The sequence below is a fragment of the Oryctolagus cuniculus genome, chromosome 13 (assembly GCF_051225735.1).
Source record: "Oryctolagus cuniculus isolate XC-2025 breed Fujian yellow rabbit chromosome 13, ASM5122573v1, whole genome shotgun sequence".
NCBI lineage: Eukaryota > Metazoa > Chordata > Mammalia > Lagomorpha > Leporidae > Oryctolagus > Oryctolagus cuniculus.
This window is the reverse complement of record NC_142879.1, coordinates 82,052,443-82,077,078: the sequence shown is the minus strand read 5'-3', so window position 1 is coordinate 82,077,078 and position 24,636 is coordinate 82,052,443. Positions and strand designations below refer to the sequence as shown.

Here is a 24,636-nt window from a genome sequence, read left to right as displayed (position 1 = left end):
CAACAGTTTTAAGTAGAACAAAAAATACTAAAAGTGATAAAGTTTTAACTTGTAGATCAACAGTCAGGACAAGGGCTGATCAAGTCACTGTTTCTTATAGTATCCATTTCACTTCACCATGTTTCCTTTTTGGTGCTCGGTTAGTTGTCACCAATCAGGTAGAACATATGATATTTGTCCCTTTGGGACTGGCTTAATTCACTCAGCATGATGTTTTCCAGATTGCTCCATTTTGTTGCAAATGACAGGATTTCGTTGTTTTTTTTTTTTTTCTGCTGTATCGTATTCTATGGAGTACATGACCCATAATTTCTTTATCCAGTCTACTGTTGATGGGCATTTGGGTTGATTCCAGGTTCTAGCTATTGTGAATTGAGCTGAAATAAGAATTCATCTATTTTTGACACATGCCTTTCAAATATGAGTTTGAAACCCTAAAATTTAACCACTGGAGTTCCACTTCATTAGTGTGTGGTTGAAGATGAATTCTTTTGCATCATGCATTTTGTGTTGAGAGTGAAGCGATTACTCAGGAAACATACAAATCATTCTTCTTGTTTCTTTTTATATTTCAAAGAAACATTTTATTTATTGAGTACAGATCTCATCAGTACAACTTTAGGAATATAGTGATTCTTCTCACTATGCTGCCCTCCCTCCTCCACTCTCACCCCACTCCTCCTTCCTTGCTCATTCCAAGTCCCATTATCCTTTAAGATACATTTTTATTTAACTTTATACATAGAAGACCAACTTTTACAAAGTAGATTTCAACAATTTACACATACGAACAAACACACACAGACAAACACACACACAAACCGAGAACTAGTTTTACAGTTAATTCTCATAATACAATTCATTGCAGACAGAAGTCCTTTATGGAGAGTATGCGCACAGTGACTCCTGTTGTTAATGTAACAAATAACAGTCTTATGTATGATATCAGTGATCACCCAAAACTCTTATCATGAGCTGCCTAGGTTATGGAAGCTACAAAGGCTATAGTAGCCTTTGTATCCAAAATCTGCATCAGTATCTAGACAAGTCCACAAGCAAAGTTGAAGTACTCTCCACCTGTCAGACCAAAGTACATCCTTCTTTTATGGCCACTTCTTTCCACTGGGGTCTCTCTCACAGAGATCCTTTATGTAGAACATTTTGTACCACATTGTCTTGGCTTTTGATGCTTGACTTGCTCTCATGTGACTTTAACCTGACCAGAATGCCTTATGGGCTGATTCTGAGGACAGAGTGTTTTTTAATGTGATTCTCATTCTATGTGTCTGCTCTGTGTACTGCTTCCCATGTTGGAATATTCTCTCCTTTTTAATTCTGTTTATTTTTACCAGACATTTCATATTATTTATATGATCCATTTAACATGTAATCCTATCTATATTATCAATTTAACACTTAATATGTTCACTCTAACAATTAAGATGGCATTTTTTACTATCCAGTTTGATGGGATTTGAGGTCCCATACCAAGATTTTAAATTGTACCTTTAGAAGTAATCTGTAGGAAAGTATGCAGGACAATAGAGCTTCACAGTTACAAAATCCCTCCTTCCTGTGTTATTCCAAACATTATGCTTAATGAGATTTATTTTCAATTGACTTTATAAACCTCCACTGTGATACAGCCTTGACTAAACAAGTTCAGAGTTGGTGAACTCAAGGGGCTCCCTCGGGTGATTGCTGACATCATAAATAAGAGTGCCAATTGTTAAATCAACAACAGGAGTCACTGGGTACATGCTCCCCATGTAGGATCTCTGTCCTTAATGTGCTTTACTATGAAACTTAAAGACAACATTACTAGTTGAACAATACCCTATACCTTGTGCGGTTGTGTGAAGGCAGCCTGTTGAAATCATTGCTTAGTATATACTAAGTTGCTTTCTGTATATGAAGGTAATTGAAAATGAAACTCGATGAAGAGCAGGATGGGAGAGGGAGTGGGAGAGGGAAGGGTCACAGGAGGGAGGGAGTTTGGGGGGGAGCCACAATACAAAAGTTGCGCTTTGTAAATTCACATTTATTAAATAAAAAGATAAACACATGATTAACTCAATGTTAAGAAAGAGTTCTACAAATAGTATGACGTACAGAAAAAAAAAAAACTGTTTCTCAACAGTCAAGACCAAAGCTGTTCAAGTCATTGCTTCTCAAAATGACAATCTTAGTTTTATGGATTTTCTTTTAGGTGCTCTCTTAGTTGTCACTAACTATTATGGTATTAGTATATTGGGACTGTCTTATTTCACTCAGTATGTTTTCCAGATTCATTCATTTTGTTGCAAATGAATGGATTTCATTGTTTTTATCCATTGTGTAGTATACAATAGAGTATATATCCCATAATTTCCTTATCCAGTCTTTAGTTGAAGGGCATTTAGGTCAATTCCATGTCTTAGCTATTGTGAATGCAGCTTTCATAAACATCGAGGTACAGATAACATTTTTCATTTGCTGATTTCATTTCCATTGGGTAAATTCCCAGGAGTGAAATGGCTGGGTCCTATGGTAGGTCTATATTCAGATTTCTGAGGTATTTCCAAATGGTCTTTCATAGTGGCTTTACAAGTTTACATTCCCACCAGCAATGGGTTGGGGTACCTTTTGCCTCACATTCTCATCAGCATTTGCTGCTTGTTGATTTCTGTATGAAAGCAATTCTAACTGGAATGAGGTGAAACCTCACTGTGTTCTTTTTAAAGATTTATTGAATTTATTTGAAAGACAGAGTTACAGAGAGAGGTAGAGACAGAGATAGAGGTCTTCCACCTGATGGTTCACTCCCCAGATGGCTGCAATGCCTACAGCAGTGCTGATCCAAAGCCAGGAACTTCTCCAGGGTCTCCCACATGGGTGCAGGTTCCCAAGGACTTAGGACATATTCTATTTTTTCCCAGGCCATAGCAGAGAGCTGTATAGGAAGAGGAGCAGCTGGGACTAGAACTGGCACCCATATGGGATGCCTGCACTTCAGGCCAGGGATTTAACCCACTGCACCACAGTGCCAACCACATCACTGTGGTTTTAAATTGCATTTCCTTGATGGCTAGTGATTCTAGACATTTTTTATTTGTCTCTTTGCCATCTGGATTTCCTATTTTGAAAAACATCTATTTAAATGCTTGGCCCATTTCTTCACTGGGTTGTTTGTTTCATGGTTCTGGAGTTTCTTGATCTCTTTATATATCCTGGTTATAAATCTTTCATCAGCTGCATAGTTTACAAATAATTTCTCCCATTCTATCAGTAGCCTCTTCACTTTCTGAGTGTAATCCCATTTCTTAATTATGGCTTTGATTGCCAGTGCCTCTGGTTTCTTTTCGAAGAACTCTTTGCCTGAGCCAATTATCTTCCTGGCTTTCCCCAATGTTTTTTAATAATATGGTGTTATCAGCTCATAGATTTATGTCTTTGATCATTTTGAATGGATTTTTGTGTATGGTGTAAAGCAGGGGTTTTGCTTCATATTTTTGCATGTGGGAATCCAGTTTTCCCAGCACCACTTGCTGAAGAGACTGTCCTTACTCCAGGGGTGTGTTTATGCTCTTTGGTTGAATATAAGTTGGTTGAAGATGCTTGGATTGACTTCTGGTGGTTTGTTTGTTTGTTTGTTTGTTCATTTTGTCCATCCATCTTTTTTTTTCACAATTACTAGGCTGCTTTTATTATAACTGCCTTGAAGCATGTCTTGAGACCTTGTATTGTGATGCCTCTGGCTTTGTTTTTGTTCTATAATATTGCTTTAGCTATGCAAGGTCTCCTGTGTTTCTTCATCATTTTTCTAGATCTTAGAAGAATGTCTTTGCTATTTTGATTGGTATCACATTGAATTCGTAAATTGCTTTTAGAATAACGGGCATTTTGATGATATTGCTTCTTATAATTCATGAACATGGATTTTTTTTTCATTTTTATCTTCTGTTTCTTTTTTAATATTTTATAATTCACATCATAAAGATCTTTGGCATTGTTGGTTAAATTTACTCCATGCTATTGTGAATGGGAATGATCTGAGAAATTCTTTCTGAAACATGCCATTGTGTATACAATCTGTGTATACAAAGGCTGTTTTAATGTCTGTGTATTGGTTGTATATCCTCCTACATTACCAAACTCTTCCATGAGTTCACATAATCTCTTGGAGGAGTCTTTTGGATCCATCTGCAAATAGAGATGTCATCTGCACATAGAGATAGTTTGACTTTCTCTTTACCAATTTGTGTCCCTTGATTTCTTTTTCTGGCTAATGGCTCTGGTTAAATCTTCCAGGATTATACTGAATAGCAATGTTGAGCGTGGGCATCCTTGTCTAGTTCCAGATCTCAGTGAGAATGCTTCTAACTTTTCCTCATTCAATGGGATGCTGACTATATTTGTCATAAATTTCCTTGATTGTGTCAAGAGATTTTCCTCTATACTCAATTTGCTCAGTTTTCATCATGAAAGGGTGTTGTATTTTATCAAATGCTTTCTCTGCATATAGAGATAATCATTTGGTTTCGTTCTTAAATTTGTTAATGTGATGTATCACATTGATTGATTTGCAAGTATTGAACCATCCATGCATTCCAAGGATAAATTCCACTTGGTCTGCGTGAATGATCTTTAGATGTGTTGTTGGATTCCATTGACTAGAATTTTATTAAGGAATTTTGCCGCTACTTGATTTAGGGAAATTGGTGTGTAGTTCTCTTTCTCTATTGTGTCTTTTTCCGTGTTTAGAAATTAAGGTGATGCTGGCTTCAGGGAAAGATTTGTGAAAATTCCCTCTCTTTCAATTGTTTTGAATAACTTGAGAAGAATTGATATTAGTTCTCTTTTAAATTTCTGTTAAAATTCAGCAGTGAAGACATCGGGACCTCAGCTTTTGTTTGTCGAGAGGGTCTTTATTACTGATTCAATTTTCATCTTGGAAATTTGTCTGTTTAGGTTTTCTATGTATTCATTGCTCCATGTAGCTAGGTTGTTTGTTTCCAGGAACCTGTCCATTTCATTTATGTTTCCAGCTTGTTGACATGCAGCTCTTTGTATTAATTTCTTGTAATTCACTTCATGGTGTCTGTTGTTACATTTTCTTTTTCATCTCTAGTTTTATTCATTTGCATCTTTTTTTGGGTTAGTTGCCCAATTATGTGTCAATTTTATTTAAAAAAAATCTCTTTTTTTACAGGCAGAGTGGACAGTGAGAGAGAGAGAGACAGAGAGAAAGGTCTTCCTTTGCCATTGGTTCGCCCTCCAATGGCTGCCATGGCCGGCACGCTGCAGCTGGCGCACCATGCTGATCTGAAGGCAGGAGCCAGGTGCTTATCCTGGTCTCCCATGGGGTGCAGGACCCAAGCACTTGGTCCATCCTCCACTGCACTCCCTGGCCACAGCAGAGAGCTGGCCTGGAAGAGGGGTAACCAGGACAGAATCCGGCACCCCGCCCGAGACTAGAACCCGGTGTGCTGGCGCCACCAGGCAGAGGATTAGCCTATTGAGCCGCGGCGCCGGCCACAGCTCTTTATTTTGCTGATCTTTTATATTGTTTTTTGGATTCATTTTTTAAATTTCCTCTCTAATTTTGATATTTCTTTTCTCCTATTAGTTTTGGTTTGGTTTGCTCATTTTCTAGATCCTTGAGATGCATTGATAGCTCATTTATTTGGTGTATTTCCAGTTTCTTGATATAGGCACCAATTGTTACAAACTTTCCTCTTAACATTGCTTTTGCTGTACACCGTAAGTTTGATATTTTGTTGTTGCTTCATTTGTTTCCCAAAATTTTTTATTTCAACTTTTATTTCTTCTATGACCCACTCTTTATTCTGAAGCATATTGTTCAGTCTCCATATGTTTGCATATGTTTCAGAGATTGTTAAGTTGCTGATTTCCAGCATCATTCCATTGTGGTGTGAGAAGAAGCGTAGTATGATTCTGATTTTTTTTTTTTTGGTTTTGGAATTTGCTGATGTTTGCTTTATGGTCTAGTATGTGGTCAATCCTAGAAAAAGTTCCATACACTCCTGAGAATAATATGTATTCTGGAACTGTAAGGTGAAAATTTCTGTGGATATTTATTAGATCCATTTGGTCTATAGTGTTGATTACCTCTGCTGTTTCCTTGCTGAATTTCTGTCTTGTGGATCTGTCCATTCCTGAATGTGGGGTATTGAAGCCCTCCATTACTATTATGTTTGAATTTATGTCTCCCTTTGCTTCCTTTAATGTTTGTTTTAAATAGTCAGGTGCCCTGTAATTAGGTGCATATGCATTTATAATAGTGATATACCCTCCTAGCGTGTAGGATTTCTGATGAGAAGTCCACTCTGAGTCTAACTGGAGATCCCTGAAATAAATCTAGTGTTTCTCTTGTGAAGATTTTAGAATCTTTTCTTTATTTATTTACTGTGGAAAGTTTGCTTATAATCTATCATGGTGAATATATTTTCTGGTCATTTCTTTTAGGAGTTCTATATGCTCCTCGGACTTAAATGTCCCTTTATTTCTCCAAATTAGGGAAGTTTTCTGGAATTATTTCACTAAAAAGGCCTTCTCATCCATCCCATCTTTCCAAAACTTCATAAATTCCTAGAACTTTTATTTTGGGTCATTTGATAGTATCTATAATTTACCAACAGTGTATTTTAACTTTCTAATTTCTTCTTATGTTTGATCTCTCTGAATGATTTCCTTTTTTTTGTCTTCTAAGTCAGATATTCTTTCTTTTGATTCACAGATTATTTTGTTAAGGCTTTCCACTGCATTTTCTAATTTGCTCTATTGACTTCTTCATTTCCAAGATTTCATTTTGATTTCTCCTTAAGTTCTCAATTTCATGGGAGAAAATTTCTTTCATGTCATGTATAGATTTTATTAGTTCATGCATTTTCTTCTGATTACTTTTAAGCAATCCTGTGATCAATATTTTGAATTCTACTTCTGGATATTTTTAATCTCATCATCTTCACAATCTATTATTGTAGTGTTGTGTTCTTCGGGGGGCATCATTTTGTCTTCCGTATTCTTGTTTGGTGCATTTGTTATTTAGTATTTGTGGACATAGTCATTTTATTTTTGCTGTTGCAGCTTTTATCTGTGGACTATGTCTGTGTTCATTATCAGATTGTCTGCTTTCAGGAAATACCTAAAGGCATGTGGTGATTGTAGCCAGGGAGCTCTGTTCATTGCTTCAGAGTGAAGGGTGTGTCTGAAGTGACACACCAATTTTGGCATCTTAAATCTCTTTTTTTTATTAGAGGGGAGGTTTCTTCTTGTCTGTTGGTGTAGATTCATCTGAGCTCCTCTCCTCAAATGAGACCAGTGCCTGGGTGCTAGCCCCAGAGGGTATATTATTTATTGGCACTGCCACAAGGACCACACAAAGGATCTGTGCAGTTTTCAGTATAAGTTTGGATTCTCCAGCAATGACCCTTGCCTGGTAACCAGGGAATGCTGATTGTGTGGAGCCTCCCACACTGACTGCTCAAAGTCCCGGTGACTCCCTTTTTGCTCCCACACAACCTCAGTATTTACACAGTCCTAGCACAGAAGCCTCACACAGTCTCAAGCAGCATACCCCCCTGCCAGATCTCCCCACCAGATCAGGATTCTCTGCTTGGCTGCTTTCAAGATGCTTACACAAGCTAGCGCAGCTGTCATATGTGTCAAAATGGCACTTGTTCTATATCACTTGCTTACATGTTGCAGTTGCAGGGTGCTATGGACAGAGAAAATGTGCCCCCTCTTTTTTTTCTCCTCTAGTTTGGCAGGTACATTATCCCCCAATTGGCTCCAAGTCAGATTCTCTCTAGGCTCTTCCTGCAGCTTTTTCACCCATGGAGTTGGCTTATGCAGTCTGGTCTCACCACACTCTCCTCTCTGATGTGGAGGCTCTTGGCTGCTGGAGTTCTGAGTTGTGAATCCCTCCATGTAGGTCCACTTTGTCCCTCCAATATGTAGAGCTTCCTCTGCTTTTTAACCCAAAACTCTTGCCTGAATCTGCACTCTTTCCATTTTTTAAAAACTATCTTCCCCAAGAATAGAGCAGCAAGCTCCTTCCCTACTCTGCAATCTTGCCCCTGATCCCTATTATTGTTTTCTAATGGAGGAGAGCTTACACGTATCTGGATTTGTTCAACATCAAATATTAATAACCTTGATGAGAAGGGAAGAATTTAATTCCATGCAAAGTTAAATCAGAAGAAATTAACATATGTGTTCAGGTACAGGACTCCATCCTTTAATAATGTGTGGGTGGTAGGAATCCAAGTGCTTATGCGCCAACTACTGCCTCATAGACATCTTAGCAGGGTGCTGCCTTGAATATGCAGAATATCAATCACGCATCTGGGCATGTTGGTATTAGATATAGTATTTCCCAAGCAGCAGACTAACTTGCATCACAACATTTAACATTCCCAAGTCTGATGGTTTGCTATGAAATTTTGCCTGGGTCCTGTATCTCCAACAGGAAGTTCTGAGGCTTCTTCATAATATAACTTTTCAAATCATGTTGGTGTTATATTCACTGAATGCCAAGAAGCATTTTAGGGAAGAACTACATGAATATTTGGAAACTGGGAGGTGTCTTTTGCAATAATTACTATAAAGATATAGCATAATAAATGTGTATTATATTCATTTTTCTACACAGCTGTGGACAAAAATATCGTGGTTACAAGCAGAATATATTCTATAGAATTTTCAGTGTGTAACATCAAAATATGTTCTAGTGAAACTAACAATATGAAGTACCATGAAGTGTATTTGTAGCAACAAAACAATAGTTAACATCACCCAAGTATTTTTCTATAGGGTAGATTTTAGTGGCAGCATTTGTTTCTTTCTGTGGTATTTTGCCACTTGACTCACAAGCATTCTTAAAATAAAAAATTGCTTCTTGGCAGTAACATTTTAAACAAATTAAGTAGCAAGTACATGTTTCTTTTGACATAAAGATTACGTGTGCCTTATCACTGCCAATCAGTATAATTGTTGGTGATCTTTCTTTATTTTAACTTTTATTTAATGAATATAAATTTCCAAAGTAGAGCTGATGGAGTACAATGGCTTTCCCCCATAACTTCCCTCCCACCTGCAACCCTCCCCTTTCCTACTCCCTCTCCCCTTCCATTCACATCAAGATTCATTTTCAATTCTCTTTTTATACAGAAGATCAGTTTAGCATATATTAAGTAAAGATTTCAACAATTTGCACCCACACAGAAACACAAAGTGAAAAGCACTGTTTGAGTACTAGTTATAGCATTAAATTACAATGTACAGCACATTAAGGACAGAGATCCTACATGAAGGTAAGTGCACAGTGACTCCTGTTGTTCACTTAACAAATTAACACTCTTGTGTATGGCATCAGTAATCACCCTAGGCTCTTGTCATGAGCTGCCAAGGCTATGGAATTCCTTTGAGTTCACCGGCTCTGATCATATTTAGACAAGGTCATATTCAAAGTGGAACTTCTCTCCTCCCTTCAGAGAAAGGTACTTCCTTCTTTAATGACCTGTTCTTTCCACTGGGATCTCAATCACGGAGATCTTTCATTTATGTATTTTTTTTTTTTTTTGCCAGAGTGTCTTGGCTTTCCATGCCTGAAATATTCTCATGGGCTTTAAAGCCAGATTCATGTGTTTTAAAGGATGATTCTGAGGCCAGAGTGCTGTTTAGGACATCTGCCATTCTATGGGTCTGCTGTGTATCTCGCTTCCCATGTTGGACCATTCTCTCCCTTTTAATTCTATCAGCTACTATTCGCAGACACTAGTCTTGTTTATGCGATCCCTTTGGCTCTTAGTCCCATCATTATGAACAATTGTGAACAGAAATTGATCACTGGGACTAGTGAGATGGCATTGGCACATGCCGCCTCGATGGGATTGAATTGGAATCCCCTGGTATGTTTCTAACTCGACCGTTTGAGGTATGTCAGCTTGAGCATGTCCCGAATTGCACATCACTTCCCTCTCTTATTCACACTCTTATATTTAACAACGATCACTTTTCAGTTAAGTTTCAACACTTAAGAATATCTGTGTATTGATTACAGTATTCAACCAAAAGTATTAAGTAACACAAACAAAACAATTACTAAGAGGGATAACGTATTAAGTTGTTCACCAACAGTCAGGGCAAGGGCTGATCAAGTCACGGTTTCTCGTAGTGTTCATTTCTCTTTAACAGGTTTCCTTTTTGGTGCTCAGTTAGTTGTCACCGATCAGGGAGAACATATGATATTTGTCCCTTTGGGACTGGCTTATTTCAGTCAGCATAATGTTTTCCAAATTCCTAACAGGGATCACTTTTCAGTTGAAATTTAAACACCAGGAATAATTGTGTTAATTACAGAGTTCAACCAATAGTACTAGAACAAAAAAATACTAACATGGATAAAGTATTACATTGTACATCAACAGTCAGGACAAGAGCTAATCAAGTCACTGTTGGTGCTCTTTCAAGGACATCTTCTTTGGTCCTTGTCATGTGTAAAGCACTGTTACTACTGAGGGAAGCTGATTGGTGTTCTTTTCTACAGCTAATGTATTTGGTATTTTGTATTCACTTCTATCATGATATTGCTCTGAGTCTAGGAGCAAATAACACCAGTTCTCTCACATTTCCATTTATCTTCTCATCCAGGTACAGTCCTAATTCCCACTACATGTTTCCAAGGCCAAAGAAAATGAACACACCACCAGTAAGTTGTTTATTTTTGTTTGCATTATATTGTGATATAACAGCTTTATGAGTATATTTCATTAAAATCGTGAAATAAATATTTGACAACATAAAATTGTCATGATTATAAAGCATTAGAAATATCAAACCTAATATCAAATTTGTTTCTAGTCTCTGTGATGCTATAATGGTAACATGTTTATCATGTTATTCAAATTGGAACACAGAATCTCCTAAATTATTGTAAAATATAAAGCCTGAATTTGTATTTATCGGTCTTATCAATGATATAGTAGAGGTAGTTACACTGAACTAGTAAAAAGTTGTGGCCAGCACTGTGGCACAGTGGGTTAATTCCCTGGCCTGAAGTGCTGGCATCAAATGGGTACCGGTTTGAGACCCGGCTGTTCCACTTTTTGTTTGTTTGTTTGTTTAAACTTTTATTTAGTAAAAAAGTACAGCTTATGGGTTAAAAGGGCTTTTCCCCCCCATAATTTCCCTCCCACCCACTACCCTCCCATCTCCCGCTCCCTCTCCCCTTCCATTCACATCAAGATTCATTTTCAATTCTCTTTATATACAGGAGATCAATTTAGTATATATTAAGTAAAGATTTCAACAGTTTGCACCCACATAGAAACACAAAGTGAAAAATACTTTTGGAGTACTAGTTATAGCATTAAGTCACAACGTACAGCCCATTAAGGACAGAGATCCTACATGGGGAGTAAGTGCACAGTGATTCCTGTTGTTGACTTAAAAAATTGACACTCTTGTTTATGGCGTCAGTAATCTCCCTAGGCTCTTGTCATGAGTTGCCAAGGCTATGGATGCCTTTTGAGTTCGTCAACTCCTATCTTATTTAGACAAGGTCATAGTCAAAGTGGAAGTTCACTCCTCCCTTAAGAGAAAGGCACCTCTTCTTTGATGGCCTGTTCTCTCTACTGGGATCTCACTCACAGAGATCTCTCATTTAGGTCCTTTTTTTTTTTTTTTGCTAGAGTGTCTTGGCATTCCATGCCTAAAATACTCTCAAGTGATCTTCAGCCAGATCCAAATGCCTTACGGGCTGATTCTGAGGCCAGAGTGTTGTTTAGGACATCTGCCATTCTATGAGTCTGCTCTGTATCCAGTTTCCCATCTTGGATCGTTCTTCCCTTTTTTTATTCTGTCAGTTTGTATTAGCCAACATTAGTCTTTTTTTAAACTTTTATTTAATAAATATAAATTTCCAAACTACAGCTTATGGAGTACAATGGCTTCCCCTCATAACTTCCCTCCCACCCGTAACCCTCCCATCTCCCGCTCCCTCTCCCCTTCCATTCACAAGATTCACTTTCAATTCTCTTTATATACAGAATGTCAGTTTAGCATATATTAAGTAAATGTTTCAACAGTTTGCACCCACATAGAAACACAAAGTGAAAAATACTGTTTGAGTACTAGTTATAGCATTAAGTCACACTGTACAGCACATTAAGGACAGAGATCCTACATGAGGAGTAAGTGCACAGTGACTCCTGTTATTGACTTAACAAATTGACACTCTTATTTATGACATCAGTAATCAGGTTAGGCTCTTGTCATGAGTTCCCAAGGCTATGGCAGCCTTTTGAGATCACTGACTTTGATCATATTTGGCAAAGTCATATTCAGAAAGGAAGTTCTTTCTCTCTTCCCTTCAGAGAAAGGTACCTCCTTCTTTGATGACCTGTTCTTTCCACTGGGATCTCACGGAGATCTTTCATTTATGTCTTTTTTTTTGCCAGAGTGTCTTGGCTTTCCATGCTTGAAATACTCTCATGGGCTTTTCAGCCAGATTCATGTGCTTTAAGGGCTGATTCTGAGGTCATAGTGCTGTTTAGGACATCTGCCATTCTATGGGTCTGCTGTGTATCTCGCTTCCCATGTTGGATGATTCTGTCCCTTTTTTATTCTATCAGCTAGTATCTGCAGACACCAGTCTTGTTTATGTGATCCCTTTGGCTCTTAGTCCCATCATTATGATCAATTGTGAACAGAAATTGATCACTGGGACTAGTGAGATGGCATTGGCACATGCCACCTTGATGGGATTGAATTGGAATCCCCTGGTATGTTTCTAACTCGACCGTTTGAGGTATGTCAGCTTGAGCATGTCCCGAATTGCACATCTATTCCCTCTCTTATTCCCACTCTTATATTTAACAGCAATCACTTTTCAGTTAAGTTTCAACACTTAAGAATAACTGTGAACAACTTAATATATTATCCCTCTTAGTAGTTTTTTTGTCTGTTCTACTTAATATGACTGGTTTAATTCTGTAATTAATACACAGTTATTCTTAAGTGTTGAAATTTAACTGAAATGTGATCCCTGTTAAACATAAGAGTGGGAATAAGAGAGGGAAGAGATGTATAATTTGGGACATGCTCAAGCTGACTTGCCCCAAATGGTAGAGTTAAAAACATACCAGGGGATTCCAATTCAATCCCATCAAGGTGGCATATACCAATGCCATCTCACTATTCCAAGTGATCAATTTCAGTTCACAATTGATCATAATGAAAGGACTAAGAGTCAAAGGCAGCACATAAACAAGTCTAGTACCTGCTAACACTAACTGATAGAATAAATAAAGGGGAGAGTGATCCAACATGGGAAGTGCGATACTCAGCAGACTCATAGAATGGCAGATGTCCTAAACAGCACTCTGGCCTCAGAATCAGCCCTAAAGGCTTTCGGATCTGGCTGAAAAGCCCATGAGAGTATTTCAGGCATGGAAAGCCAAGACACTCTGGCAAAAGTTCTCTGTGAGTGAGATCCCAGTGGAAAGAACAGGTCTTCAAAGAAGGAGGTACCTTTCTCTGAAGGGAGGAGAGAACCTCCACTTTGACTATGACCTTGTCTAAACAAGATAAGAGTCGGAGAACTCAGAGGGCTTCCATAGCCTTGGAAACTCATGACTGGAGCATAGGGAGATTACTGATGCCATAGACAGGAGTGTCAATTTGTAAAGTCAACAACAGGAGTCACTGTGCACTTACTCCTCATGTAGGATCTCTGTCCTTAATGTGCTGTACATTGAGATTTAATGATATAATGAGTACTCAAACAATATATTTCACTTTGTGTTTCTATGTGGGTGCAAACTGTTAAAATCTTTACTTAATGTATATTAAACTGACCTTATGTAAAAAAAAAAAAAGAAAAGAAATTATCAATTCCCAACTTGACTCTTACTGGGATTAAACATGACAATAGTTCTGATCTGATTTCATCATCATTTAAAAAAAATCATCTATTATTTTTCACTTTATGTTTCTGTGTGGGAGCAAACTGTTGAAATCCTTACTTAATGTATACTAAGCTGATCTTCTGTATATTAAGATAATCAAAAATGAATCTTGATGTGAATGGAAGGGGAGAGGGAGTGGGAAGGGGAGGGTTGTGGGTGGGAGGGACGGTATGGGGGGGAAGCCATTGTAATCCATAAATCGTACTTTGGAAATTTATATTCATTAAATAAAAGTTAAAAAAAAGAAAATAATAAAAGAAAGAATAACTGTGTATTGATTACAGTATTCAACCAAAAGTATTAAGTAACACAAACAAAACAATTACTAAGAGGGATAACGTATTAAGTTGTTGATCAACAGTCATGGCAAGGGCTGATCAAGTCACCGTTTCTCATAGTGTTCATTTCTCTTTAACAGATTTCATTTTTGGTGCTCGGTTAGTTGTCACTGATCAGGGAGAATATATGATATTTGTCCCATTGGGACTGGCTTATTTCAGTCAGCATAATGTTTTCCAAATTCCTAACAGGGGTCACTTTTCAGCTGAAATTTAAACACCTAAGAATAATTGTGTGTTAATTACAGAGTTCAACCAATTGTACTAGAACAAAAAAAACTACTAACATGGATAAAGTATTACATTGTATATCAACAGTCAGGACAAGAGCTGATCAAGTCACTGTTTCTCATAGTGTCCATTTTACTTCAACAGATTTCCCATTTGGTGTTCAGTTATTTGTCGCCAATCAGGGATACCATATAATATTAGTCCCTTTGGGACTGGCTTATTTCACTCAGCATGACTTGTTCGAGATTCCTCCATTTTGTTGCAAATGACTGGATTTCATTGTTTTTGACTGCAGTATAGTATTCTAAAGAGTACATATCCCATAATTTCTTTATCCAGCCTACCACTGATGGGCATTTACGTTGGTTCCAGGTCTTGGGTATTGTGATTTGAGCTGCAATAAACATTAGGGTGCAGACCGCTTGTTTGTTTCCCAATTTCATTTCCTTTGGGTAAATTCCAAGGAGTGGGATGGCTAGGTCGAACGTTAGGGTTATCTTCAGGTTTCTGAGGAATCTCCAGACTGACTTCCATAGTGGCTTCACCAGTTTGCATTCCCACCAACAGTGGGTTAGTGTCCCTTTTTCCCTACCTCCTCTCCAGCATCTATTGTTGGTAGATTTCTGAATGTGAGCCATTCTAACCGGGGTGAGGTGAAACCTCATTGTGGTTTTGATTTGCATTTCCCTGATTGCTAGTGATCTTGAACATATTTTCATGTGCCTGTTGGCCATTTGGATTTCCTCTTTTGAAAATATCTTTGAGGTCCTTAGCCAATCTGGTTTTTGTTTTCTTTTGTGTGAAGTGTCTTGATTTCTTTGTAGATTCTGGCTATTAACCCTTTATCTGTTGCATAGTTTGCAAATATTTTTCCCATTCTGTTGGTTGTCTCTTCACTCTCCTGTTTCTTTTGCAGTACAGAAACTTCTCAATTTGATGAAATCCCAATAGCTGATTTTGGCTTTGACTGCCTGTGCCTCCTGGGTCTTTTCCTGAAACTCTTTGCCTGTGCCAATATCTTGAAGGGTTTCTCCAATGTTCTGTAATAACTTGATGGTGTCAGGTCATGGATTTAGGTTTTTAATCCATATTGAGTGGATTTTTGTGTAAGGTGTAAGATATGGGTCTTGCTTCATGATTCTGCATGTGGAAATTCAGTTTTCCAGCACCATTTATTGAATAGACTGTCCTTGCTCCAGGAATTAGTTTTAGATCCTTGGTCAAATATAAGTTGGCTGTAGTTGTTTGGGTTGATTTCTGGCATTTCTATTCTGTTCCATTGCTCTATCCATCTGTTTCTGTACCAGTACCATGCTGTTTTGATTACAACTGCCCTGTAGTATGTCCTGAAATCTGGTATTGTGATGCCTCCAGCTTTGTTTTTGTTGTAGAAGATTGCTTTAGCCATTCAAGGTCTCTTGTGCCTCCATATGAATTTCAGCATAGTTTTTTCTAGATCTGAGAAGAATGTCTTTGGTATTTTGATTTGAATTGCATTGAATCTATAAATTGCTTTTAGGTGAAGGGACATTTTGATGATGTTGATTCTTCCAATCCATGAGCATGGAAGATTTTTCTATTTTTTGGTAGCCTCTTCTATATCTTTCTTTAAGGTTTTTTAATTTTCATCGTAGAGACCTTAGTGTCCTTGGTTATGTTATTCCAATGTATTTGTTTTTGTAGCTATTGTGAATGGGATTGATCTTAGAAGTTCTTCCTCAGCCATGGCATATCCTGTGTATACAAAGGCTGTTGATTTTTGTGCATTGATTTTATATCCTGAAACTTTGCCAAACTCTTCTATGAGTTGCAATAGTCTCTTAGTAGAGTTCTTTGGGTCCCCTAAATAAAGAATCATATCATCTGCAAAGAGGGATAATTTGACTTCTTCCTTCCCAATTTGTATCCCTTTAATTTCTTTTTCTTGCCCAATAGCTCTGGCTAAAACTTCCAGAACTCTATTGAATATCAGTGGTGAGAGTGGGCATCCATGTCTGGTACCAGATCTCAGTGGAAATGCTTACAACTTTTCCCCATTCAATAGGATGTTGGCCATGGGTTTTTCATAAATTGTTTTGATTGTATTAAGGAATGTTCCTTCCATACCCAGTTTGCTTAAATTTTTCATCATGAAAGGCTGTTGTATTTTATCAAATGCTTTCTCGGCATCGATTGAAATAATCATATTGTTTTCTTCTTCAGTCTGTTAATGTGGTGTATCACATTGATTGTTTCATGCACATTGAACCATCCTTGCATACCAGGGATAAATCCCACTTGGTTGGGTGGATGATCTTTCTGATGTGTTTCTATTGGCCAGAATTTTATTGAGGATTTTTGCATCTATGTTCATCAGGGATATTGGTCTGTAATTCTCTGTCAATGCTGCATCTTTCCTTGGCTTAGGAATTAAGGAGATGCTGGCTTCATAGAGGGAATTTGGGAGGATTCCCTCTTTTTTGATTGTTCTGAATAGTTTGGGAAGAATTGGAGTCAGTTCTTCTTTAAATGTCTGGTAGAATTCAGCAGTGAATCCATTTGGTCCTGAGCTTTTCTTTTTTGCGAGGGCCTTTATGATCATTTCAATTTATGTCTCAGTTATGGGTCTGTTTAGGTTTTCTATGTCTTCCTGCTTCAATGTAGATAGGTTGCATGTGTCCAGGAATCTATCCATTTCTGATAGGTTTCCATATTTGCTGGCATACAAGTCCTTGTAGTAATTTTGATGATTCTCTTTATTTCCGTGGTGTCTGTTTTATGTTTCCTTATGAGCTCTGATTTTATTGATCTGGGTATTTCTCTTCTTTTTTTAGTTAGTTGGGCCAATGGGGTGTCAATTTTTTAATTTTTTGAAAAAAACAGCTTCTCGTTTGGCTGATTTTTTAAAATTTTTTTTTTATTAATCCTGTTGATTTCTTCTCTGAATTTATTTATTTCTCTTCTCCTACTAGATTTGGGTCTGCTTTGCTGAAGATTTTCTAGATGCTTGAGATGAATTGAAAGCTCATCTATTTAGTGCATTTCCAATTTCTTGATGTAGGCACCTATTGATATAAACATTTCTCTTAACACTGCTTTTGCTGTATCCCATAAGTTTTGGTATGTTGTGCTGTTATCCTCATTTACTTCCAGAAAATTTTTGATTTCTCTTTTAATTTCTTCTATGACCCATTGTTCATTCAGGAGCATGTTGTTCAATCTCCATGTGTTTGCATATGCTCTAGGGATTCCTGAGTTGCTAATTTCCAACTTCATTCCTTTATGGTCTGAGCAGCTGCATGGTATGATTCTAATTCCAAATGGTATGATTCTAATTCTTTTGAATTTGCTGAGACTTGCTTTATGGCCTAGTATTTGGTCAATCCTAGAGAAGTTTCCATGTACTGCTGAGAAGAAAGTAAATGCTTTCTGTGTAGGATGAAAAGTTCTGTATATATCTGTTAGCTCCATTTGGGCTATAGTGTCATTTAAATCTACTGTCTCCTTGTTTATTTTCTGTCCTGTTGATCTGTCTATTTCTGAGAGTGGAGTATTGAAGTCCCCCAGAACTATTGTATTGTGGTCTAAGTCTCCCTTTAAGTACATTAACAAATCTTTTAAATAAACTGGTGCCCTGTAATTAGGTGTATATACATTGATAATCGTCATATCTTCCTGTTGAATTGATCCCTTGATCATTATATAGTGCCCCTCTTTTTCTCTCTAAACAGTTTTTGTGGTAAAGTTTATGTTGTCTGATATTAATATGGCTATGCCCGCCCATTTTTCATTTCTGCTGGTGTGGTATATCTTTTTCCAGCCTTTCACCTTCAGTCTGTATGCATCTTTGCTGGAAAGATGTGTTTCTTGTAAGCAGCAAATAGATGGGTTTTGTTTCTTTACCCAGTCAGCCAATCGGTGTCTTTTAACTGGACAGTTCAGGCCATTAACATTCAATGTGACGATTGCTGCATAGTAACTTTGCCCTGCCATTTGCCAAAGATATTTTCTAATATAGGTTTTGAACTTCCTGTGATCTTTTGCTGTGAGGTTTCCTTCATTTACCTTCTTTCATATTGATGACCATATTTCTGTGTTTCTGTGTGTAACACATCTTTAAGCATCTTTTGCAGGGCTGGACAAGTGGCAACAAATTCTTTCAACTTCTGTTTGCTGTGAAAGGTCTTTATTTCACCTTCATTCACGAATGAGAGCTTTGCAGGGTATAATATTCTGGGCTGGAAGTTTTTCTCTCTTAGTACCTGGGCTATATGTCACCATTCCCTCCCAGCTTGTAGGATTTCTCATGAGAAGTCAGCTGTGAATCTGATTGGAGATCCTCTGAGAGTAATCTGACGTTTCTCTCTTGCACATTTTAGGATCTTTTCTTTATGTTTCACTGCAGTGAGTTTAATTACAATGTGACGTGGTGAGGATCTCTTTTGGTCATGTATATTAGGGGTTCTATGAGCTTCCTGTACAGGATGTCTCTGTTCTTCTTTAAACCTGGGAAATTTTCTGCTAGTATCTCACTAAAAAAGGCCTTCTAATCCTTTCTCCCTCTCCATGCCTTCAGGAACTCCTAGAGTTCTAATGTTGGGTTTTTTAATAGTATCTTGAAGATTCCTGACAATATTTTTTAGATCTCTAATTTCCTCTTCTTTTCTTTAGTTTGACTGTATATTTTCCTGTGCTCGGTCTTCTAAGTCCAATATTCTCTCTTCTGCATCACCCATTCTGTTTTTAAGGCTCTCTAATGTGTTTGTCATTTGATCAATTGAATTCTTCATTTCCTTATGATTTCTCATCACTATCGCTGTTTCATGTTCTACTGGTTCTTTAATTTCATTTTGATTCCTCCTTAATATTTCATTTTCGTGAGAGAGATTTTCTATCTTGTCCATTAAAGATTTCTGTAGTTCAAGAATTTTTTTGAGAACTTCTTAGTGTTCTTATCAATTTTTTGAGATCCACTTCTTGCATTTCTTCTATCTCATCATCTTCATAATCTTGATTTGGGATGTGTATTTCATTTGGGGGTGTCATACTGTCTTCCTTGTTCTTGTTACCTCATTTTCTGCGTTTGTTGTTTGGCATATTGGAGATATTTGATTTCTCCTCATTATACTGTGACTCTATATTAAGTGGACTGTCTGCTTTTCATGGATCCTTAAAGGCTGTGATGGGTGTGGACAGAGAGCTCTGTTTGGTTCTTTGGGGATAAGGGTGTGCCAAAGGTGACTCACCCAGATTGTTCTCCCACTTGCTTGCTCTCTCTCTCACTCTCTCTTTTTTTTCTGACTCAGTTGGGAAGTAATTCCACACAACTGAGTGGAATTGAGGGTAGTTGAGGTATGAAATCTGGCCCCTGTGGGTATTTGTCTGGTTACCCCTGGGACCACACAAAGAGTCCATGCAGCCCTCAGTGTGGTCTCAAATTTCTCAATAGTCTCTCCCCAGTTTCCCCAAGTTACCGAGTTTGTGTACTCGGTGAGTTCTCTCGCCCTCCCCTCAGATTTTCACAGTGTCAGTTCGTTAGCTCCTCACTTTCACTAACTAGGTCTTAACATTCTATTATTTCTCCCCACCAGAGTCAGGTTTTTCTGCTTGGCTAATGGCCGGCACCTCTTTACATACATAAAATGGCACTGGCTCATTGTCTTGCTTGGCTTTGTAAGGTGAGTGGAGAGAGACATTAATGTCTGTGCCAGTTCCCCTTATTTGTTCATTTTTTCTCTCCACCAGTCTGCCTGGTGAGCTTTCCCCAGTGAGGCTTTCATTCCCTGTAGGCTCTTTCTGCCTTTCCCCACCAATGTCTTGGGTTACCGAGGTTTTTATTTCACCTCCCCTTCCAGCGCTGGTGCACAAACTCTGCAGCACGGCTTCTGCAGCGGCGCAGCTTGTGGGGCTCGGCTTCTGCTTCTGTGGTGGCGTGGCTCCCATGGCTCGGCTTCCACATGGTGGGCAACATTGCTCTCTTCGTAGGTCCTCCGTGTCACCTCCAATAGATCCAGGAGACTTTCCTCTGCAATTTTTTCCTGAGCCTTTTCCTGTGGCTACGGTAGCTCCACTTTTATTAAACTATCTTTTCCCAGACTATCGGTGCGCACCTTCACTATTCCACCATCTTGGCTCTGCTTGTTTGTTTTTTTTTGACAGGCAGAGTTAGACATTGAGAATGGCTGCTCCAAAGCTAGGAGCCAAGTGCCTCTCCTGGTCTCCCATGTGGGTACAGGGCCCAGGGGCATGGGCCATCCTCCACTGAACTCCCGAGCCACAGAAGAGAGCTGAACAAAATCCAGCACCCTGACCGGGACTAGCACCCAGGGTGCCAGCGCTGCAGGCAGAGGATTAGCCTATTGAGTTGTGGCACCAGCCTTGGCTGTTCCACTTCTGATCCAGTTCTCTACTTTGTGCTGGGAAATCAGTAGAGTATGGCCCAAGTTCTAGGGCCCCTGCACCTGTGTGGGAGACCTGGAAAAATCTCCTGGCTCTTGGCTTGGTATTGGCACAGCTCCAGCCACTGTGGCCAATTGGGAAGTGAACCATCAGATGGAAGACCTTTCTCTCTCTCTCTCTACCTCTCCTCACTCTGTATAACTCTGACTTTCAAATAAATAAATATTTAAAAAAAAACTAGGAAAAAGTTACCTAGTGTTAAGAAAACAAATTACTGAATATTATTTTTTGTGGTTGAATTTTTTGCATAGTGTGGTTCCTAATAGTTTCTTGGAGGCTGAATGGAATTCATGGGCAGGAATAGGAATGTGTAGGGAACAGAATCTGCAGCATTTAGCTTTTTTTTTTTAGGATTTATTGCTTTATTTTCAAGGGGGCAGAGTTACAAAAATAAAAGAAGGGGAGAATGAATCTGAGAATCTTAGAATCTTACATCTGGTGGTTCACTCCCCTAAGAGTCACAATGGTGAAGGTTAAGCAATATTAAAGCCAGGAAGCAAGAGATTCATCTGGGTCTCCCACCCAATGCAATGGCCCATCTCCCAATGCTTTCCCTGGCACATTTTCAAAGGCTTGGATTGTAAGTTGAGTTGCTAGGACTGAAAGCTCCATCGATATGAGATGCCAGCCCTTGCAGGTGGTAGCTAAACCTGTTATTTCTCAATGCCAGCTCCCATGGCAAGTCCTTAAAGAGCTCTCCATACAATTCTCCCAGCCTGTCTATAGATTCATGTTGCATTGCTGCCTTTCCAAAATAATATCTTAAGGCAAATCATTCCTTTCTTCATTATTACTTTATGCTACTGAAAGTGTTTTCTGTAGTTGAATTTGTTTTGTTTTGTTTTATTATTTATTTGACAGATAGAGTTAGACAGTGAGAGAGAGAGAGACAGAGAGAAAGGTCTTCCTTCCCTTGGTTCACTCCCCACATGGCTGCCACGGCCAACACTGCACCCATCTGCAGCCAGGTGCCAGGTACTTCCTCCTGGTCTCCCATGCAGGTGCAGGGGCCAAAGCATTTGGTCAACCCTCCACTGCCCTCCTGGGCCAGAGCAGGGAGCTGAATTGGAAGAGGAGCAACTGGGATTAGAACCCAGTGCCCATATGGGATGCCAGTGCTGCAGGTGGAGGATTAACCAAGTGAGCCTCATTGCTGGCCCCTGTACTTGAATTTTTTATGCAATAAAGTAAATTATGTATTTGGCAGGTAGAAAGACACAAAGTGAGTGAAGTAAGCTAAGAAAGACAATAGTGGGGACAAAACTGTGGTATAATGTGTTCTACCACTGCCTACAATGTGGACACTCCATATTTAGGCTGGTTCAAGTTCTTTCTGCTTTGCTTCCAAACCAGTTCCTTGCTAATATAATTCTACTTTCTTCTCAGTATTACACATCCAAGTATTCCATACACTCTCCCATTCACAACACCTTGTAGTTCTTTACAGATTTGACCCTCTTGGATATGACATTCCTGCTTCCTTCCCAGGGTAGCCTCTCCCACAGGTTTCAGAACATAGTTGCTATTCCCCATTGAATACTTATTTGTAGCTATCCAATGTGAATTTATGCTGAACATATCTAAAATGAAAGCCTCGTTATTCATTTCTCCATTTACTTGTATAAGGTATTACTATGAGCTAGCCTTGGCCAAAACATCAAAATGTTTTTTTTTTTTTCTAAACTCCTCCCACTTTCTCATTTTTAAAGTCATCTGGTTTAAAATCCTAGTACTTTTGCTTTTTTGTTTTGAAATATTTATTTTATATCTAAATATACTCTCTAAAAATGGAAGTAATCATATATATATCCTTATATGCTTAGAATTGTTTTTGAATTACAGTAAATCTATTCTCTTGATATTTGTAAAATAGAATATAAATAATAACTACTGCTTTCAGTTTAAAAATTGAGAATTATTAATTTGGCAAACATCTTGAAGAATGTATTAGCTCAGTGCTGAGCTTTTATCTCTCCTCAGATGGGATGACAGGCTTAGGAGTCAGTAGGGGAATGCAATCAGTAGTTAGGACATGCAAGTGAACCAGACTCAAAATCAAGAATGTAAATAAAGGAGACATAGAACATGAACAATTTCCTGGTTACTAAGATGGTGAGTGTTTGTCACTAGCTTAAGTTGCCATTTTGAATACCCACATACTCTATCAGATTGCTTCATTTTGAGTCTCACTACTCTCCTCTTTCTCCATTTCCTGTGAATATGTGTCCTCGGAGGCAGTAGTTGATGGCTAAAATATTTGACTCCCTACCTCCCAAATGGGTGACCAAATTAAATTTCAGTATCCTGGTATATTTTTGGATGAAGTGATTTTGGGTGGAATTAATTGGAAAATGAAATATTCCCACTCTCCCTCATCTCTCTCTCCATTTGAATCAAAATGAAAACAAATCAATAAAATTTTAGAAAATATACCTCTGTCATCACCTGAATTCCATATAGATTGTGTGTGTTTATGTCCTGAATCTGCTCCTAATTCCAGCTTCCTGCTAATACAGAGTTAGGAGACTGCAGGTGAGTCTCTGTCATCACCCGAAGATACCCAGCCTGACACAGCCTTCATTATTTAGGCATTTGTGGAGTAAAGAAGATTATGGGATTTCTATGCTTCTGTGTCTATTTCTCTCTCTCTCTCTCTCTCTCTCTCTCTCTCTCTCTCTCCTCTCTTTCTCTTTCTTTATCTCTCCCTTCCTCTTTCTCTTTCTCTCTCTCTCTCTCTATCTATCTCTCTCTGTGCATGTGTGTGTTTCAAATAAAAGTAAATGAATAAGGATACACTTTCAGATATGTCTTGTACATTTTGCATACACACATGTATATATATGATTCTTTCTGTAATTTGATATAATACAAAATTGTATATTTCTACCCTCTCCTGATAAAATAGCTTGTCATGTTTTCAAGTACTGTTAAATGTTATATCATCATATTTCATTGGTTACACCTAAATTTACATCTAAATTAGCATTAAAATAGATGTATGTATGTATAATTGCAAATGATTATGGAAGAGGACTTGGTTATTAATTTGTTAAAATCCAGTATTATATATGATAAAAGTATAACCTATCATTTGGCATTTTAAATTGTGAATGTCTATGTCAGTAAGCCTATACACATTCTTCTGCAATAATCAACACCATCCATCTATCTTTCTTTAATCTCCCCAGGTAAAACTTTGTGCCTCAGAAACCAAATCCCTATGCCCCTCCACCACAGACCATGGAAGTCAATTCTCTACGTTATATATCTATTAATTTGTCTCCTCTAGTTACCTCATAGAAGGTGAATCACAAAATAATTATCATTTTGTAATGGCTTATTTCATGTACCGGTATGCCTTTACAGTCAGTCCATATTGTACTATATTGTACCATATTATACTTTACTGTATGCTGAAATGGTTTGAATATGATTTACTGTGAATAAATCCAACTTGAGACATGAAGAAGGTGGAATTTTAATCTTACAATAGTGTTAAGAGTTAGAGCCTTACCTAGATGAGTAAGGATTAATTGGGGGTAATCCTGTTAGGTCTCAGAATTGCTTGGATACGGACATTTTTAAAAGAAGATGGAGGCCATCAAAACAATCCCACACTCTTTCTTTCTGATGTACTGCACTGCTTCTGAACTTTC

General features: G+C 38.1%; 1 long non-coding RNA gene across 2 annotated transcripts in view; it reads left to right on the top strand.

The window, feature by feature from the left end:
- The window catches only part of LOC149122701 (uncharacterized), a 31,009-nt gene extending 6,633 nt beyond the window's left edge, over positions 1-24,376 (top strand). Inside the window, exons 2-4 of one of the 2 annotated variants that reach the window (XR_016219354.1) lie at positions 10,657-10,714; positions 23,481-23,512; positions 24,169-24,376. This is a non-coding gene — a long non-coding RNA (uncharacterized LOC149122701). The remainder of the gene's footprint in view (positions 1-10,656; positions 10,715-23,480; positions 23,513-24,168) is intronic. The other variant, XR_016219355.1, reaches the window with a different exon arrangement.
- The last annotated feature ends 260 nt before the right edge of the window (positions 24,377-24,636 follow it).